At 47.1% G+C, this 20443-nt stretch overlaps 1 pseudogene; it reads right to left on the bottom strand.

Moving 5' to 3' along the window:
* Positions 1–654: 654 nt before the first annotated feature.
* On the bottom strand, positions 655–1717 carry LOC147693030 (uncharacterized; annotated as a pseudogene).
* Between the last annotated feature and the right edge of the window lie 18726 nt (positions 1718–20443).

Genomic DNA, 20443 nt, shown 5'->3' with positions numbered 1-20443 from the left:
TCAGAGCAGGGTTATGCAATTGTTGCAACTAGCAACTGAACTCTGGAGGGGCCCTTGTCAGGAAGCACTACAGGGAACGGTTACTAATGATGAGTTTGAACTTTTGAACCTGCTTTCACTTTTGCAAAACTCGTTTTTCTGCAGAACAGCATTACAGCAACTGTAATGCCCCACCAAGCTTATATGAGAAAGTTGATTTCTAATCCAAAAGTTATCCAAAGAAAATCAAAAGGCCTCAAATCCAAAAAAGTGCAGGCAAATGTCAACCTGAGGAGTTATTCTGATAAAAATCATCATTTTCAGAAGGTCTATGCTGCTTGCTAGTAGATTTCTTGTGCAGAATTGCAATTTTTGTAATTTCGCGAGTGCGAGATTGTTGCTGCCCGCCGCACCTACATGTTCGCAATTGCGAACTTACACCGCAAAGAAAAAAAATCCTCTGCGTGCAAATTTGCGGATTTTCGGTAAATTCGCGAGCGTTCGCGGATTGCGAATTTACCAAAAATCTGCAAAATCTGCGAGCGTAACGGATTTTCCGCCCATGCTTATTTTCTTATTATAGGCACGTTCTGACGTCAGAATGCACCCATAATAAGAAGAGAAAATACATTTGAGGGAGATTAAGTGCTTCCACATATTAAAAAACAAACACTCTCATGGCATCCTGGTGAGCACATTCTTGGGGCCCTGGTGTCCCTTCCTGGGGGTCGGGGCTTCGTGTCCTCGCAGACAATCAGGTTCTTGAGATGCTGGACACGCTCAGGTGGAGGTTTCTTGCCTTTGCGCGACTTGACAGCCCTTGTTGCCCGGGCTCTGGGGACCCCTCCCCGGCGCTGAAAACTTTCGTATTCAGCCAAGTTGTTGAAGGCACGTACCTCAGGAAAGGGCAATGGTACCTTTGGGGAGTAAAGCACTAAGAGGGGATCAAAAAGATCTGAACTTACATCCAGTTGCAGTCCTGGGGGACTGTCCTCCCTCTCTCCAGGAGCGGCATTACCGACGGGCCCAGTATGGACGATCCCTGGTGTTCGATTGCCCTCCCCATGGAAATGTTCGGTGTGGTCCATAGGACGACTTACTCTATGCACTACACCGGGGGCCCAGCTTCCCTCCCTAGGCATGGGAGCAGAGGATGGCCCTGCACGCCCACTTTCTGGGGCCCAGCTCCCATCCCTGGGGACTCTGGCTCCCTCTCTAAAGAGGGAATCAGTGGGGGCCCAGCATTGCCTCCTGCCTGAGAGAGGGGTTCACCAGTAGCCTATGTATGGGCTCCAATAGGGGCCTTCCATCCTTCCCTGAAGAGTGGGTTGCTGGGGGTCCCAGCACGGCCTGCTCCTGGGCCACTACCACAGACCCGAGATAAGGGCTCATTATGAACCCCAGTCGACCGACCTCCCTGAACGACTCGACCGGGTGCCGGGCCGTGGGTCGGCTCTCCCCCGGGCCTCTGTCCCCTGCACCGGGGTAGGGATCACTTGAGTCCCTGGGGCGGCCTTCCTTGGGTCCCCTATCTCCTCCAGTGGGGATGGGTTCATTTGATTCCCTCCCTCAGACGCTGCCTTTCCGGGGACTCCTCCCTCTGTTTCCTTTCTTCGAGAAGGGGTCACTCGAGTCCCTAACTCCTACCCGCCTCACTGGAGTCCCAGACCCTGGCCTGCGTGCGACCCACAGCTGGGTCCTGGCTCCGTGCAGCCCGGCGCTGCACTCTCTCCTCCATGACCGAGAGCAGCAGCAGCTACCGAGACCAGGATGCCCATGTGAAAAGAAACCGAAAACAAACCCGCCTGAGGGGAGGAGAGAAAGCAGGGGGTGTGACTACGCGGGATCCTAGCGCGCCGTGCTCTGAGATCGTTCAGCCAAGAACAGTGCGAAAATCTCCTACGTCCTCATCTCCCAGTGACGGCTCTATAAGTGCTTCCCTTTACCCACACAGTGCGTGGGGAGCTTCACCAGAACATTCAGATTCGAAAACCCATAGAATTACAGTGACCAGAGTTTATGTCGCAGTGACTCTGCAGAGCGATAAGAGAGCAACGTTACTCTTTTATTTCACAGGTTACAGAAAAGTGAGCAGGTTGGGGCTCTGGGCTTAAAATGGGAAACAAGTCTCCGAGAGATCCGATAAAATGGGGTCATTATGCCGCATAAAAAGGCAGTGGAATCACGAGTGAGTCAACTCGCACATTTATTGTTTAGAAGAAAAACAAACGGTCGCCAGAAGGAGACTTTTCTGTTTTTCTGCCGTCCCACTTGGACGGGCTCGGCCGGACTTCCTGCTGGCGTAAAAGGTTTATTATCTTCTTTATGGGGCCATCTGTTTGGACCCATAAAGTTGAGAACAGACCTTTTACTCAGCAGGAAGTCAGGGGAGCCAGGCCAAATGGGACAGCTCTAAAAGAGAAAAGTGCACATCACTGGAAGCTCTTTTCCAATTGCTGGCCACCGTGTAGCATGAACGGTGACGCCAGCCAATGGAAAAGAGGGGCGGGGGCTTAGAGCCCGCTAGTGAATCTCCCCTGTATCACTAAATCTCACCAGCGAGACTACGCTGGTGCGCAGTCTTACGTTAGGCTTCGACCTAAAAATGGGGTAAACTTCTGAGGAACATCAAGTTTCAATGGCTTGGCACACCACGAAAGGTTTTAACTATTTAGGGAGTGCCCTCTCAGCGCTTATGACATTTTATCAAATCTATGTGAAAATTGTGCTTTAAATGCACTAATGCACACCGATCTTTTGAAACTTTTATTGGGGAGGAGAAACCCTCTATTAGAGAGATCTGTCTGACATGCTTTTTTCGTGTTCTAGAATCCAGGGCAGGTATTATGCCCCAGAACTTCAACACCATAATATAGGTGGTATCTTATATAGATATTTGTCTGTATTGTGTTGTTATACTAATCATGGAATTATTTTGAAATATTAGTAATGCCAATTGTGTGATTCGGATCATGTGACATGCGTTCCTGCAAGGGTTCCTGCAAGGGTCTTATGATGTCACTTCTAGTGATATCATTAAGGTCAAAAGGTATGCCACTTCCACTACCCCATGCATTTTGGTGAACCATCACCCATGTTTCCAGCATCAGAAATTAATTTTAAAAATCCTAAACAACATATAATATCACCTTAAAATGCACATGTGCATAGCTTCTCGGTTTCTGGCTGTTCAAAAGGTGTAGTAGTAAGAAAATTGTAAATCTTTGACCTTTGGGATGGCAGCTTATGAATCCTTACTTCTGGGATAAAGGTTTGCATTGCTAGATTAACCCACAGGGACTTCTGATGCAGGAATGGGCTTCCCTGCTGTAATTCGGTTCTTCCTCTAATACTGAGTGACAGTGGGGAAACACAATAGCAGCCTTTGCAGAGTCTACTTCAGATTCCTCAATGCCACAAGTCCCGCCCTATGGCTGAACAGCAGACTCAGCTTCTACACCCCCACCCGCCAGCTCCGCTCGGCCAGCCTCGCCCTTGTCGGTGTCCCCCGCATCCAACGAACGACCTCCGGCAGCAGATCCTTCTCTTACCTTGCCACCAAGATTGGGAACACTCTCCCTACCCACATACGGAAGACCCAAGACCTACTCGCTTTCAGAAGACTCCTCAAGACCTGGCTCTTTGAGCAGTAGCAGCACCCCCCTCCCTCCGGCGCCTTGAGACCCTCACGGGTAAGTAGCGCACTCTACAAGTACTCTGATTGATTGATTGATTGATTGTTGTAATGGGAAAGAAGGAGTACCCATCTTTTTAGGACCTGGTGAGCTGCTGTGTAGGTGTGGGTGATTAATTCCGTTCAGCCAGCGGTGTTCACTCCTGCAGAGTTATGGTGGTAAACCAGATTTCTGGCAAAACTCTGCCAACCTTTGCATGGTAGGTGGTTTGCTTGTGCGCTGTTCGCCAACATTAAGTTGGCAAGTGCGAGGAGTAATTGGCATCCCCTAGTGTAATTTTTCGGCGCTAGGATGGCCCCATGCGAGATTTTCTCAACACAGGCAGTCACGAGCGGTCCCGACCGTTAGCGGGGAGAAAGCTGCCTCTCGAATAGACTATCTACTGGAGCATCAGCAATGCCCTTGGGCATGTCTTGTGTGTAGGATGGTGGATATCTGACTATATGGTTACCCCAACTTTTTGCCTAGTGTTTTGCTGGTTTTCGACTTAGTTGGCCTGGGATCCTGCTATTCAGGGCCACAGGTTATCTGCTCTCACTGTAAAACGGACTCCATGTACTTTAGGTACATACCAGATTGGGTATTGGGTCACCTCTATAGTGTACCATAGGTACCCAGGGCATAGGTGCATCCAAGGCCTACCAGGGACTGAAGCATGTATTATGCCACCCCTGGCTGGCCCTCCAAACTGACACCACAGGGTGTTCACCCAGCCTGGGTAAGGTGGTGTAATCACCCCTTACTTAGATATGGTATACCTATTTCTACCTTATATATAGACACATAGTAACCTATAAATCACTCCTATGGCAGGCCTTAGCAATCCTGGAGGCAGAGTGCTTGGTTTTATGTGAGAGGGTGCCCTAGCTTGAGCTGAGCCCCTCTGCAGCTTTCGGAACCATCTCCTTATGGCTGTTCTATGATATAGCCATACCATATACTCTTAAGTGCATTATAATCCTCGCTGTTAATGCTAACTTTGGTTTGCGCTTTATCGAAACATGTCGTGTAAGGTGTCAAACACTTTGGAATCCTACCCCCTCGCCAGTCCTGGCGGCGGGGGTAACATTCCACTCTTCTAGAGGGAGAAGACATGTAGTTACTGCTTTACCCTGTTAAAGTTAAACAGAGCCTCAGCATCACAAAATGGATGCTGCTGCCACAGACACGAGTCTGACCTCCTGCTGCTGGATGAAACTCCGGCAGGGGAGGCCTGGACAATAGGTTTCCTGTCAGGGGAGGTGCTGGCACCACCCCAGACAGGAGTTAGTGTACACAAGGTGCTCCATGCATAGCCCGGTTCAAACCAGTTGCTGGGGCACTCCATCCCTGCTCTGGCGTGAAACTGGACAAAGGGAAAGGGGTGTAACCACCCCCTTCCCAGGTCCACCCATAGGAGGGACCTAGCAGGTAATCCAACTCCTTTTCTTAGTATAAGTATAGGAGCTGTGTCCCTAGGACTTTGGATTATCCTGGAATGAAACCTTGATTTAGAACTCTTGGACCTTCGACATTCTATTCTGACTAGAAGACGGAAGACATCTCCCTTGTGGTCAAGAAGTGACCACCCTGTGCAAACAGGCACCACCAGTAACTTGCTGGTCTGCTTTGTTGATGCTCCCGCCGACCCTGACAACTCAGCGACTCAGGACATAGACTTCCAGACATCTCAGACCCTGCTCTACATCCCAGCAAATCTGAGACCCGCACTGGACACGAGAGCTGTGGGACCGGAACTACTGGACATCCTGCATTTTGCTAACTGCTCAACTCCTGAGGTACCCAGGCAATTTTGCATTGGGGCACGAGAAACCCCAGACCCGAGCACTATTTGCTCCGAAGCACAGCCCTCCACACTCCATGAGTGCTGCGTGGGGCCTGCCTTTGCATTTCAGCTTGATGCGTCGTCCCCTTTGCTAGCCCATTAGCTAGTGAGCCTTCTGAAGACTTTTCTTTGAACTTAAATTTCTTTCCTGGTTGCTCCAGGATTGCTCCCGCTTCCTTGCAAAGGAGAAGCTCCCCAGACCTTGCTGGTCTGACTCGAAGCCAATCTTCCCTTCCTGTGTGGGTTGCGTTAGCCAAGGCTTGTTCGGTCCAATCCGGACACCAACACCGCAGTCAACTAGATCCTTTGTGGGACAGCTCGAATCCAGTTCCTGATTGACGTCGACGCCTCCTGGTCCTCGTGGCTGCAGAGACAAGCTTCACCTCTTCACCTGAGATCAACACAACATCGCCTGGTTCCTTCCTGGTACCTTCCTGGTCACTGGCTAGTGACCCAGACTCTGTCCCCTCTGCTTTCAGGTTCTTCAGATCTTCGATCCACCCTTGGATCCACCCGGACACTCTTCACCTGGTCGCCTGCAGCACTTCTTTGCAGATCTCCATTGAAATCGACGACAAAACCCGACACCTATGCACCCGGCTTCCGTGGGTGAGGTAACACTGGTCCACTGGTAGCACCAAGGTGCTTGGCCCTCCAAGGGTCTTAGTCTAAAAGGGTTCCATCGTAGTTAAATCAGAAGTGTCCTTATTCTTTAAATTTGTAACTTGTACGTTTCCCATTATAAGTCAATGGTAACTCGCAACTGTGTTTAGACACTGGACGCGTCTCCCGTGGGCCTCCTACTTCCTAAACTTTGGTTTTTTAGTGTAGCCCCAGCGATTCCCTAGGCCCTATGCCTGCTTTCTATTCCAGACGTGGTTCTTATACCACTTTCCTTGTATTTGTTTTCGTGAGGCCCCTAGGGCATTACCGTGTATTGTGCAACTTATCGTAAGCTAATTGAGTAACTTGTGATGTACTTTTACCTCTGACCTCATAAAGAGTGCAGAGGGGTGGTGTTTAGAATAAATACATATATATTTGATATATACCTTGTGTGGTGTCCTTTCATTTGGTATTCAAGGGATTACAATTGGTAAAACAGCTTGCTTCACATGCTCTCTGAAGTCTTAACCTATTGACTGCTGGTCCATGCAAGAAATTGCAAATTGCTTGACATCTCAGCTTTACACACCCAACTTAAGGCCCGATTCTGATGCGATTTGGAAAGCTTCCCGACCGAATGGGTTTGGGAATGGTTTCCAACCTAATCAGATCGGGAGTGTCCAACCGACCGAGTACTATGCATCCGGATGCTTCCGGAGACGATTTGGTTGGACTACTATTGACTTCAATGGGAGCCTTTGTTCTGACCGATTGCATAGGCTCCCACTGATGAAAGGGGTGGCTGGGAAAATAGGGCACCCTGTGGTGGCCACCCCCTGGTGACTGACACTCTATGCATGGCTGGTAAGGGGGGAACAGTGGGTACCCCCACAGGTCCAATTGGGAAGACTCAGTGAAGAGGGGACCTCTACGGGCCCCCAAAATCTGATTCCTACTGGCCATTTGAGTAGGAAGGCAAGATTGGGAAAGGCTGTCCAAATCCAGCATCGTACTCGGTTGTTTGTAAACGCGGCCTAGGAGACGTATAATTCTACTTCTTATGGCTCGGTCATTCCAAATGCCGTCGGGTTTAGATCCGGATATTCCTAATGCCTAACTCGCATCGTACTCAGTTGGTTGGAAACCTTTCTGAGTGGGTTGGAAAGACACATTTCAGATCAGATTTGGAAGGAGCAAATTATGTTAGGAGGCCTTCATAACCCATCCAAATCAGGCCCTTAGACTAATAAGTATTGCTGTAGAGTACTGTTGCCCTGGGAAAAGCAAGTTCTCAGTGTGAAAATGTAGACTGGTGTAGCATCACTTACTATACATTTACCATCCCTCTCTCTTCTGAATGGATCACTTTGCACTTGGCTATTGCACTCATGTTCGGGAAACATTACTGAACATGTGGCTATCCTGATGAGCAAAACTGAAAGTTGCACAGGCCAGATGTATGTAGCTTATCTGAGCTCACATTTTGTGAATCGGGCCGTTTGCAACCACACATTGTTTTTTTATATGTACAAAACCCTAGTTTGCAATTTGGCAAAATGGGTTTGCGAATCAGTACTAAGAAGGGGCGTGCTTAGGGCGTTTCTTCCTAATAGCGACTCGCAGTAGTATGAGTGAATGTTTTACGACTAAAATGTGGTCACAAAACATTTGCATTTTACTGCCAACTCCGATTTGGTGGAAACTCATTTGCAATTGGGAAGGGGAAAACAAGGAACCCCTTCCCCTTTGGGAATGTCAACAAAAATGTTTTATTAAGAGCAGGCAGTGGTCCCACGGACCACTGCCTGCTCTTAAGAAATGAAACAAAACTTTTCATTTTACATTTTGAAACACATCCTATTTTCCTTTAAGGAAAATGGGCTGCATTTTTTAAAAACATTGCTATATTTAAAAGCAATCACAGTCACGGTGGTCTGCTGACTCCAGCAGGCCACCATCCCCGTGATTTTAGCGATTACCTACGGGTTGCAAACCGAGAACTACCTCATCAATATTAATGAGGTAGGTTTTTTTGCGACCCACTGGGAATCGCAAACAGTGTCAAGCACACTTTAGTGCATTACTGTTTGTGCTGACCAAATAGAGAATAACAAAACTTTTCTGTTTGGTAATCACAAAAAGTAAAGTTAGTCATCTGGCCCCTAAAGGATAGTAGCAAATGCATGATCAATAGGGATATTAAAGGGTCAATTTTAAATGGCCTTTAAAGCACAAAGGTGTTTGGAATTGTGCCTATGGTACTGAACCTATTGGAGGAATTGCTAGAACTTGAAAAACTGCATCCGCTGTGTTTCTCATTGTCAGTATAACGCAACTCCCTCCCCCATATGAGTGATTGGTGCATCCCTCAATGCACCTCCCCACCCTTGAGTGTCTAGTGGCCCTTCTTTGTGACTGTGCTGTATTTACAACTCCCTCTCTGATTTGATTGGTGCCCTTGCACCCCCTTCCTGTACTGCATTTTGAATATATAGTTACCCCAGTCACTAATTCAGTCTCACACACACACACACACACACACACACACACATGCACACGCACATGCACACACACACACACACACACACACACCCACACGCACACACACACACACACACACACACACACACACACACACACACACACACACACACACACACACACACACACACACACACACACACACACAGTAACCATTCTAGAAACTGAAATATTCTGCAAAATCCATGCCTATAATCCTCAATCCACAATGTCCTCTGCTAAATTTCACTGCATTCAACCACTTCACCTACACTGTGAACAGCAGTCGACCAGTACCCTCAAAGAGACTTCATTCCTGTTGTCCACGTGCTCACAGTTCTGGATCACTCATTTCACCCACTCATTAAACATCAATATGCAGGCACTTGTTTGTAAATACCATAAAACCCAGACAACTGAGCATCTGCCTTTTGGTCAGCCCACAAGACTGCAAAACCTAATTACTTTCAGGACCTAGGGGCATATTAGCAAGGAATTGCGATATTTATCGCAAAACGCGCTTAGCATGTTTTTTTTTTATCGCTGGATATGTTAGCGGAGAAAATATGCTATTAGCAACGTTTTTCTCCATTGTGCTAAAATATCCAGCAATAGTGGCGAAATGCGTGAATATCGCTGGAAAGCCAGTGATATTCATGCATTAGCGCCAATGGGGGCTTAACCTGAAAATCTATCTCCCATTGAATATACAGGTAAGTCATCCTATTAGCAGGTGTTAGATTCTAGCGATAATCGGACTTAGCGTGACTTTTTTTATCGCTAAGCCTGTGTTGCTAATAGCAGATAGCTGTGTTAACGACTGCTTTCAGTCGCTAACAGTTTGGGTACGCCCACTATGCATGTCATTAGCGATAAATATCACTGACATGCAAAGCGGGCCCCAAACCGGTCGCTATCGCCTAAAAGCTGTCGCTAACTTTTGCTAGCGACAGCTTGCTGATAGGGCGATAAAAATATCGCCGCTTTAGCTGGAAAAAGTCCTGCTAAAGCGGCAAAATTGCCCGTGCTAATATACCCCCTAGTTCCTCATTGTGTTCACAACCTCATCGACTTGCCTACACCTTCAGTGGACTATTCTCCATTAACTTTGCATCTTCCCTTCACCTGAAGACTTTGTCTCCTACTTATTTTCAAAGATCTCTGCCATGGCCTCACTACAATACCTCTTTCCACCTTCACCACCTTTGGTCTCCACCCACTCTTCCAAGCGTTCCGTCTTCTCTCCTGTGCCTACCCTTGAATCAAGACCCCTTTACCTCTGGGTAATTAAAATCCCACACAATTGAACCCGTGGCTCGCTCCTTCTGAGTCCTGTCTTGGATGAATTTGCTCTTTACCTTCACTGTGCATCTGCTGTAGTCATACCTCTACAAAAAAAGATCCTTCATCCAGTGCCTAATGCCTCTCAATCTCCCTTCTCTAAAAGTCTGTAACAGTGCTTCACCCTGCGTCACACTAGTTTCAACCTGCTAGATCCCCTGCTTGTCATTCCATCTCTTGTGTGATCAGTCATTGCCTCAGCCCAGAGTCTCCTTTCCTCTATCTTCATACCTCTTGAGCTCTCCCCAGTGTTGAACATTCCAGATCTCTCCACTTCCCTGCCATCACCATCCTAACTATTACTAGACTTGCACTGATCTTTCTGATCATTCTTTTTGAGTCTCATGGAACATCTCACTCTCCAGTCTGACATCTTCTCATCGGAGACCTCCAGCGGTCAGCACTCAGTCCTCTTCTGTTCTCAGTTTGCACCACATTCCTTGGTGGATGCATCTGCTCCTTTGTTTTCTCCTACCATCTTCACACACATTTGTAACTATTATTATTTTCTTCTTACTCCACCAACCTTAAATATTATATCTTGGACTGCTTCACACTCATCTGCCCCAGGATGGCTCTTTGTCCATTCATATCACCCATAAAGGAAATTATTTACTTCACTGTCACCTCAGCCCACACCTCTCAATCTAGCGCCATCAATTTTCCAATCAGACACCATGACTCCAGCACGATCAGACAGATACCTTGTTGTATAATTAAAGACAACTATGATAATGGAATCTTTAACAGCCAAGTTGGTTGTTCTACATTGCAAAGATGGCTTCTACAAACTTACCGAAACTCTATAGATAACTTCACAATGTTGAAAAGGGTTTCACATTCGCATGAGGAACACGTTTGGTGTCAATTGATGCTGCCTGCTCCCTTATTGAACAGTAACAAAATGGTCCTGCATAAGAAAATTTGCAGAAGACAGTGATATTCTGCATGATGACACATAACCGGTCCATTGTCCACCCACCTGGGACAGGGTCTATGGTCACCTATAGAGACCTCAGCTCTACAACAAGAACAACCACAAACAGCATTTGTAAAGTGCAACACTGTCACCGCTAGATGTATCTGGGCGCTGTGTCTCAGTAGAAGAGCTAGGTTTTGAGTCTCTTTCTAAAGTCTGCCAGTGAGGGGGCTGTAAGGAGCCTGGGGGGAAAGGTTGTTCCAGGTCTATAACTAAAAAGTATTTGTTGACAACGGGGGTGGTCCATCAAAATGGGGTTTGGGACAGAGCGCTGCCAGTCAGGGAGCAGAGAGAATATTGACATTCTATTGCTGTCAATTGATTACAGAAGAAGAAGCGTAGTGGAGCATTGCCTAGACACACAGCGGGCATGCAAGGTCGGGTGGGTGATTTCCATGTTTACCCATTCTCGCATGATCAGTCTGTGTGTGTGAGGTAGTTATGAGCGCAGGCAGGGCAGGTAATGGAGAAAACAGAAATGCTGCCAGAGTCCTAATTTTTGGTGAGCGAGTCCTCAAGATTCTGCATCCTCCTCTCATTGGCTGAACCTTTACATGGTCTGCCAAAAAGAGGAAGACGTGGAATCTGAGCAGGACTGAGCGCAAGATTGGAGAAGTGTGGCTCAATGGTTAGAGTGGCAGGGGAGAAGTGTGGCTCAATGGTTAGAGTGGCAGGGGAGAAGTGTGGCTCAATGGTTAGAGTGGCAGGGGAGAAGTGTGGCTCAATGGTTAGAGCGGCAGACCCTGATGCAGAGGTCTAGCCCGGGACCAGGGTTCAATTCCCCGCCTCGGCGGGTCTTGGGCTCAAAAATTCCACTGACCTGATATTTCTTGCCTCCTGCCTATTCTAATCATGGAGTCCAACTCTGGGCAATAGCTTGCTTAATCTCCACAACGGCCCCCACAACGCTAAGGATGCCTGGCCTCCACCTTGGGGGTGCCCAGGAGTGGACGCCTCACAGGGAAAGCCAGGATGGGTTCCACAGCGGTATTCGTACAAGCGCCTTGAGACCCTTGCGGGTGAGTAGTGTGCTATACAAGTATCAATTTACATTTACAAGCCTGCCGTTGCTAGTTATTCACATTGCAGACACATCACTATGAAATCTCATATTTAGCTGCCCTCTCGTGTCCCAGGCGACCCACGGGCAGTCCCTGGATCTTCCGCCAACAGTCTCACCATCCTGGTTGTCACTGACCTGCTCCATGCCAGTACTAAACTTTAAGAGGACTCAGAAGACAGAGCGCGACTGCAGACCCCCAACTCCTGAGAACTACTGAGGCCTTTGCTCCATGTGACTGATCCCACCAATGCCACAGCTCTCTCCTCCTCCTGCCACTTGCTGCCCCCTCTTTCTGCAGCAGAGGATGACTAGGAGCTGGGATGGTATAGATCCGAAGAGCATGGGTGTAACACACACTCCTGCAGCCTCTGCGGCGCAGGAGTATGCGTTACAAGGGCAAGGAGGCCCATTTAGCACAAGATCAATGAATATCTGTGAGATATGGGAGGCTCAGGGGCCCCTCATCATATTCTGCAGGGAGGAGGGGTGGAATTGTATTGCATTATGTGACTGTAGAAGAGTGAAGATGTAGCTCTGACAGAAAGCTGAATTCACTGCCCATGCTCAGGCGGTAAATGAGGTAGGGTTGCGGGTGTTTGGCCAAGAACTTCGCAAAACTATATCAGTGGAAATATGCTGTGCATACTAGTAGCACCACCTACTATTTATACACATAATTCTATCAATCATTCCTTTCCCTACAATCAAGACACTGAGTCCTCTAAACTTCAGCAGTCTGGCAGGTGATCCCCAATTCTTCTTTGCCCCATTGGTTCAAGCACTAGATTTCACCAAAAGCAGTGTGTGCAATCTTTTCAGTCACACACCCACAACATACCTTTGTCATCAGGTCAAGTGGTTGTTCCCCAACAAACAGGGTAGTATGCAGCCCAGTGAGCAAAGAATCAGCAATTCCTCCGCAGACTACCTCCTGCGAGATCTCAGTCATTAGGTGCCCACTCAAAACCTGTGTTCGACCACTCAGTACCTCCTTGTCTCACCCAGATCTCCATGCATCCCATTGGAACTCTAGTGCTTCCATCTATTTCTACCTCTCCCTTTTTAACTCTGTTGCTGTAGACCCGTCATCAATTACTGAGTGTCCTATGGTCAAGATTTATCTCACCTCCTACTACAAGAGTCAAAATAATTGCTTTCCATATCATGTTCGCCCCTTTTATACACCCATTGAAAATTTGCAGCTGTATATTAGCCTGGATGGTCAATGCATGCACTGTCTTTATGTTCCCACCAAAATCGATACTGGCCTGGGAACCAGAATCTTGAGCAACGCAAAGCTTTTCTGGCCAAAATGCTCTTGTTGCGCAATAAATGAAGAAATATTGGAACTGCTGATGTGTATGAATCATTAACAATCGTTATTTTATTGATCTGTCTGTCTAATTGTCTCTAAGGTACTATGAACTTGAAGCAAGATGTCACTGAGTGGTCTTTAAAGGGATGTCAAGGTCAACGAGTCTGAGGCACAGGTTGGTGTTGGGATGCAAAGGCTAAAGGGAGAATGATTTTGGGCCAAATGCCATCCTCCAATAAGGAGAGAGACCACAGAAGATAAGTAACAATTGTGTTCATCAACCCAGTGTCGATGGAGTACTAATGCTCATAGAGCCAGGCCTGTTCAACCACCGAATAGTAACATAAGGTCAATGGGGCATATTACCAAGCAATAGCGATAATTATCGCTATTGCTTGGTTAGAGACAAAAAATTAACGCTGAGCTGCGGCGATTTTTATCGCAGATAAACCTTGGTATTACCAAGGTTTATCGCAAATGCGATAAAAATCGGCCCCAATGCATGAATATCGCTGAAAAGTCAGCGATATTCATGCATTACCGAGCTAATGCTCTTAGCCATGTTATCCACCTCCCATTGGATAACATGGCTAAGAACTGCTCAGGGCAGGTGTTAGCTTTTGGAGATATTCGCACTTAGTGCGAATATCTCCAAAAGTTGGTAATAGGAGATAGCGATGTTAGCGACTGTTTTCAGTCGCTAACATCTTGGCACAACCACTTTGCATGTCATTAGTGATAAATATCACTGACATGCAAAGTGGGGCCCAAGATGGTCGCTATCTCCTACTAGCTGTCGCTAACTGGTGTTAGCGACAGCTAGGTAATAGGGAGATAATTTTATCTCCGCTTTCTTGGCTTTTAAAGCCAAAAAAGCGGAGATAAACCCCCTTGATAATATGCCCATTGTTTTCAGGATATCCACAATTAATGTTTACGAGGCGAATTTCCAAATAATCAAATTCCTAGACATTTGCATGTTTGTTGGTCATTCTGAAAACATGTGTAGATTTTACTGTTCAGTGGCTCGACCAAGCCCTCCCTTTTAGTATTTTTATAGATGTCATGATAGGTGAAGGGGTGAGATCTTTAGGTCCTGATGAGACTAGAAAAGGACTCTTATGCTGTCAGTACATTCCTCGAGTTAGCGCCGTATACGTCCATCATGTGAGCACCGTGGGCATATGAGAAGTGACATACAGGAATCATGACCTTTAGGTGAATGCTGTGGATGATATACATTTCTTTGGAATGTGAGGAATCCTTGATTGACACGTCGTAAATGGAGGGTGGAGGGGCATAAATAAAAGGTCACTGCAGAGTTTGACAAAGTAATTAACAGATTAGTTATAGGCTGCCAAGGCTGGCATGTTTGATCAGGCGTGCAGATCTGTAAATCATGAATGAATGAATGATATCAAGGTATGAGTGCGGAGGGATGTGTGACTATGCAACTTGGCATCTGTTATCTATGGCTCGTGTTGTCTCTTTGATCTCCCTCACAACAACCACCGTTCCCGGTGAAATACATCCCCGTTATTGGACGGGCTTGGAACATATATGTGGTTCTGAGTGACATTATAGAAAACTCAAGCTTCACTCATGTTGTCTATTTGATATCAATCAGAACCGCTCTGTGACAAAATATCCTTCTTTTTTTCGCAATTACCCATCTATAATTCTATATATTACGTATGGCTTACGTATAGGGGAGAGGAGTTGGCCTAACGGCTAGGCAGCCGCGGCCGGTAGTGGGAGTACCGGCCGGGCGGTGACGTGGGGAGGGGGAGGGGCAGGGTAGGAGATTAGTAATGTATAGATTACGGACTTTAACAGGTAAGTAAACATAAAAAAAATAAAACGAATTTCGTTGCACACACTGCATCGCATTTGGTGATGCAGTGCGCGCAACGAAATTTGTTTTATTTATTTTTATGTTTACTTACATGTTAAAGTCCGTAATCCATACATTACTACCCCCCACCCTTTCCCTCCCCGTCCCCACGTCACCGCCCGGCGGGCACTCCCACTACCGGCCGCGACTGCGGCTAGGGCGCTCAACCTCGGACCTGGGGAACTGGGTTCGAGTCTCGGTAATGACGCCAAAACATCCTGTGATTCTGGGCAAATCACTTATTCTCCCCTGCCTAACAAAAATGAATGTGTGTTCTCATATAATGTAACTGGTGATATGTAAAGCGCTCTGATTCCCTATTTTGGTAAAGTTCGCGCTATATAAAACTCTTTTTAAAAAATGGCTTGCACTAAGAGCAATAAATCTGGTCATTCATTACTATGATGCAGAAACAGTGGGTACACAACTTGTATGAATTTATCTCAGCTACTGGTAATTACTTCTGTAGCATCCCAGTCCATTGATATTTTGCACCCCATGCCACTTTAATTTGGACCCAACCGTACTAAATCAGTCCTGACGCTGCTCCAATGGGACCAGTCTTACCCGAATTGTAAGGCGAAGGTCTTCCCTGAACCGGAACACGAGCAACCCAGGAAGCATTTCACCCTAGTTAGGGCTTATCAGCCAGGTGTACCTTGGTTCCATTGACACAGTGTGCACAGGAACCATGTCTGGGCCAATCTGTCCCACTTAGGGTGACGCACTAAAGTATAAAAAAAGTGATGGATGGAATGCTTCAATTAATCTCAGCCACTGGTCACCACTTGGGGCCACATCTCAGTCCTTACTGAGGTGGCATGGTGTGCAAAATACGACTTTACATAAAGAGCCAATTGCCAACATTGACCCTAACAATTACCGCTGCGCTCGCTCGTGAGCCCTTAATAAAACAACTACCATCAGTCACTGTGCAAAGAAGGTCCTGCCTTTTTTTTCTTGCTGTAACACGGTAGTAGAAACATCAACCATATTTCAGTTCTCCTCTGCACCACTCCACTTTACGCCACTACACTCTATGCCACTCTACTCTACTCTGCACCACTCTACTCTAAGCCACTGTCCTCTATGCCACTCTACTCTACTCTGCTCCACTCTACTCTAAGCCACTGTCCTCTATGCCACTACTCCATCTCTCTGCACTCTACCCTGCACCACTCCACTCTACGCCACTACACTCTATGCCACTCTACTCTACTCTGCTCCACTCTACTCTAAGCCACTGTCCTCTATGCCACTACTCCATCTCTCTGCACTCTACCCTGCACCACTCCACTCTACGCCACTTCACTTTACTCTGAAACAATCTACTCTTTGCTACTGCAATCTGTGCTACTCTATTCCACTCAGCCTCACTGCACTCTACGCTGTGCCACTCCATGCCACTCTACACTACTCTGCACCCCTCTAGTCGCACCACTGTGCTCAATGCCACCCTACTCTAAGCCACTGCAATGCACTCAATACCACTTTACTCAAAACCAATGCACTCCACACCACTACACTCTACGCCAACTACTCTGTACCATCGTGCTCTACGTCACTGCACTGTACACCGCTCTATTCTTCTCTATACCACAGCACTCTACGCCACTCTACACTGCAAGACTGCAAGCTCCACCATTGAACACAACACCATTCTACTTTGCACCAGAGCACTCTAATCCACTGCATACTATGCCACTGCACACTACGCCACTCTACACCGCATCGCTCTATGTCATGGCACTCTACGCCACTCTATTCTACTCTGCACAACTGTACTCTACGCCACTGCTCTCTGAACCACTCTACTCTGCACCATTCTTCTCTATGCCAATGCACTTTATGCCACTGTGGTCTATGCCACTGCACTGTACTCTGCACCACTCAACTCTACTCCACTCTACTGTATACTACACCACCATACTCTGCACCACTACACACCACTATAATCTATTCTGCCCACTGCACCCCATGCAACTGTACTGTACACCACTCTATGCCACTGCACTGTATGCCACTGTACTCTACATCTCTGCACCTTACCCGGCACCACTCCACTCTATCCTACACCACTCCAATCTATGCTACTTCACTCTACTCTGCACCACTGTACTCTATGCCAATGCATTCTATGCCACTGAACCCCATGGCACTGCACTCTTCTTTGCACTACTCAACTCTACCCCACTCTACTGTATTGTTCTCCAATGCACTTTACACCACTATACTCTGCGCCACTACACTCTGCATCACTCCACACCACACTAATCTATTCTGCACACTGCACCCCACACTATTGCACCACTGTACTCTGCATCTCTGCACTTTACCCTGCACCATTCAAATCTACGCTACTTCACTTTACTCTGAAACAATCTGCTCTATGCCACTGCACTCTTTGCAACTGCATTTTACTCTGCACCGCTCTCCTCTATGCCACTGCACTCTACGCCACTCTACTATACATCACTGCAGTCTACGTGAATTCACTCTACACTGCTTAGATTAAAACCAATGCACTCTACACCACTGCACTCTATGCCAATCTACTTTGCCCATTCTATGTTATGCCACTTCACTCAAGGCCACTCTAATCCACTCTATGACACTCCAGTCTACGACACTCCACTCTATGATGCTCCACTCTGTGATGCTCCACTCTGTGATGCTCCACTCTGTGATGCTCCACTCTGCGATGCTCCACTCTGCGATGCTCCACTCTGCGATGCTCCACTCTGTGATGCTCCACTCTGTGATGCTCCACTCTGTGATGCTCCACTCTGTGATGCTCCACTCTGTGATGCTCCACTCTATGATGCTCCACTATGTGATGTTCCACTCTATGACACTCCAGTCTACGACACTCCACTCTATGATGCTCCACTCTGTGATGCTCCACTCTGCGATGCTCCACTCTGCGATGCTCCACTCTGTGATGCTCCACTCTGTGATGCTCCACTCTGTGATGCTCCACTCTATGATGCTCCACTCTGTGATGCTCCACTCTGTGATGCTCCACTCTGTGATGCTCCACTCTGTGATGCTCCACTCTATGATGCTCCACTCTGTGATGCTCCACTACATTAACTTCTACTCCATCTACTTCACTCTGTGTCACTCTAGAACACAACTCCACTCTACGACGGACTACGCAATTCCCTCTATGCCACTCCATGCCACTTTATTCCACTCTCTTCTACGATACACTACTCCTGTCTGCTACCCTCTACTACTCCACACTACGCCACTCCAATCTAATCTACAGCACTCCACTTTACAACACTTTGCTCCACTCTGTGTCATTACACTCTCCTACAATACTCAACTCTATGTCAGTCCACTTTACAACAATTTACTCTGCTCTATGTCACTCTACTCTACAACACTCTATTCCACTCTATGAACCACCTACACCACTCGACTGTTCTCAACACCACTCCACAAAACTCTATGCCACTCTACTCCACTCGATGCCCTTCCACTCTACAACACTCTACTCACTCTACAACCCTGTGCACCACTCCATTTCACTCTATGCCACTTCACTCCACACCACTCCACACCACTCAACTCTTCTACATCACTCCGCAAAAGTCCACTCTACTCCACTTTACGAGGTTCCACTCCCGCCACTCTCCTTTACCTCACTAATGTTTAGCCATGCTGAAGAGCAGCCACGCTTGTGTGCAAACTGGCTGAAACATACTGGCTCTGCAGAGCGAGACCTGTTGACTTTGGCAATGCTTGTTTTAAGTGCCACAGTCCTTTGCAAAAGGGGTCTCCTTCAAATACCCTTTCCCGTCAGTACATCCTTTTCTGGGGATCATTTTAGCTCCCCCATCAAGCAAGGGCTAAGACAGCATAAAGCGCTATACAAACAAATAAATAAATAAATAAAAGCTAGAATGTTTTTAATTTCTAATATTAGATCTGACCAATCTAAAAAAATCATTTTCTCGACAGAACTAAATTAATATTCTTTATGTATGCCTAATAGCTATTATGCGGTGACACCCAAAGAGATGAAAGGCTTTTTTTGCCACGGTCAAATGGGATATTCTTGCCCTCGGGCGGTGTCATTTTCGCTCTCTTGTCTCTCCCATTTATACAGTATTTATGAGTTATGGATCTTTCAGAGGGGGTGTAGGAGCCCCGAATCCCCTGGTGGCTGGAAGGATGGCCCCGATCTATCACGCCTGTTTATTTAACAAGTTTATTTAGCGCTGCATGCCATGGGGAAACCGCTATTTTTCCCCTGTCTAGTCCCGGGTGGACAGGGCCTGGGGCGAGACATTTTGCCGCATTAAAGCTGGCACACTAGTATTTTGTCTCTCCTACTCCTTGCAGAGGTGAAATCGTCTGTTTCCAGCAGCACCCGTCTTGCGCCCCCTAATGGCGGCAGCCTTGAACGTCAGAGACCCATATATAACCAATACGTTTGTTAAGGTTCTTAAGTGACTCAATGTGAGATCAGAGAAAAGTTCATATTTATTTGTTTGCTTATCTGCTGGGATTCATGTCTAGCGCACAATGACTGATGCCCCCACCAACTGTGCCAAGTTGCCAAACAAATGCAATTACATGTTGATGCCACAGTGCTGCTGACTGGTTATTTAATCGGAAAACCTGAACGGAAGGGGGTACATCTGTGCAGTGAGATGGAAGTTCATATAACAAAGCTGTCCGAACCTCTGCAAACTGGTCCCTACCTGGAGAACCTACATAACGGAAGTCTGCAAATCATGTACAACTTATGGGCCGGGATGCCCGCCACCCCTTCCAACACCAATCCCAATGGGAGGAGACAGACACAGTTTTGAACTTTTGGAAGGCAGGGGGGCCTCGCGACCCCCCCGGCCGTATTTATTAAAAATATGAAACAAAATTTAAAAGTTTAAATTAAAACGTTTCATGTATCATGTACAAATTCAACTTCGATTACATTTGATGAAGACAGGTATTCAGGCTAACCTTAACAAATCTCTAATACAAAGATTTCCTAGCCGAGTCTAACATCATGACAAATGCATTACATTGGAATTTGTACATCCTAACATTAAGGGCAAACGGCAAGGTCTTAACCGGTGTCAGATCCCTATCACCCAATTCCCGCCCTCACGTGTGAGTGGCGCATGCGCAGAGGACTTTACCCTCGCAGCCAACTGTAACTTCCCTTGTCGTGGGGGCCCCCTTTCACTCGACGCCATCTTAAGGTCATCC

Source organism: Lissotriton vulgaris, chromosome 9, assembly GCF_964263255.1.
Source record: "Lissotriton vulgaris chromosome 9, aLisVul1.2, whole genome shotgun sequence".
NCBI lineage: Eukaryota > Metazoa > Chordata > Amphibia > Caudata > Salamandridae > Lissotriton > Lissotriton vulgaris.
Note: the sequence above shows the minus strand (reverse complement) of the source record. Positions and strands in the feature narration are given on the sequence as shown.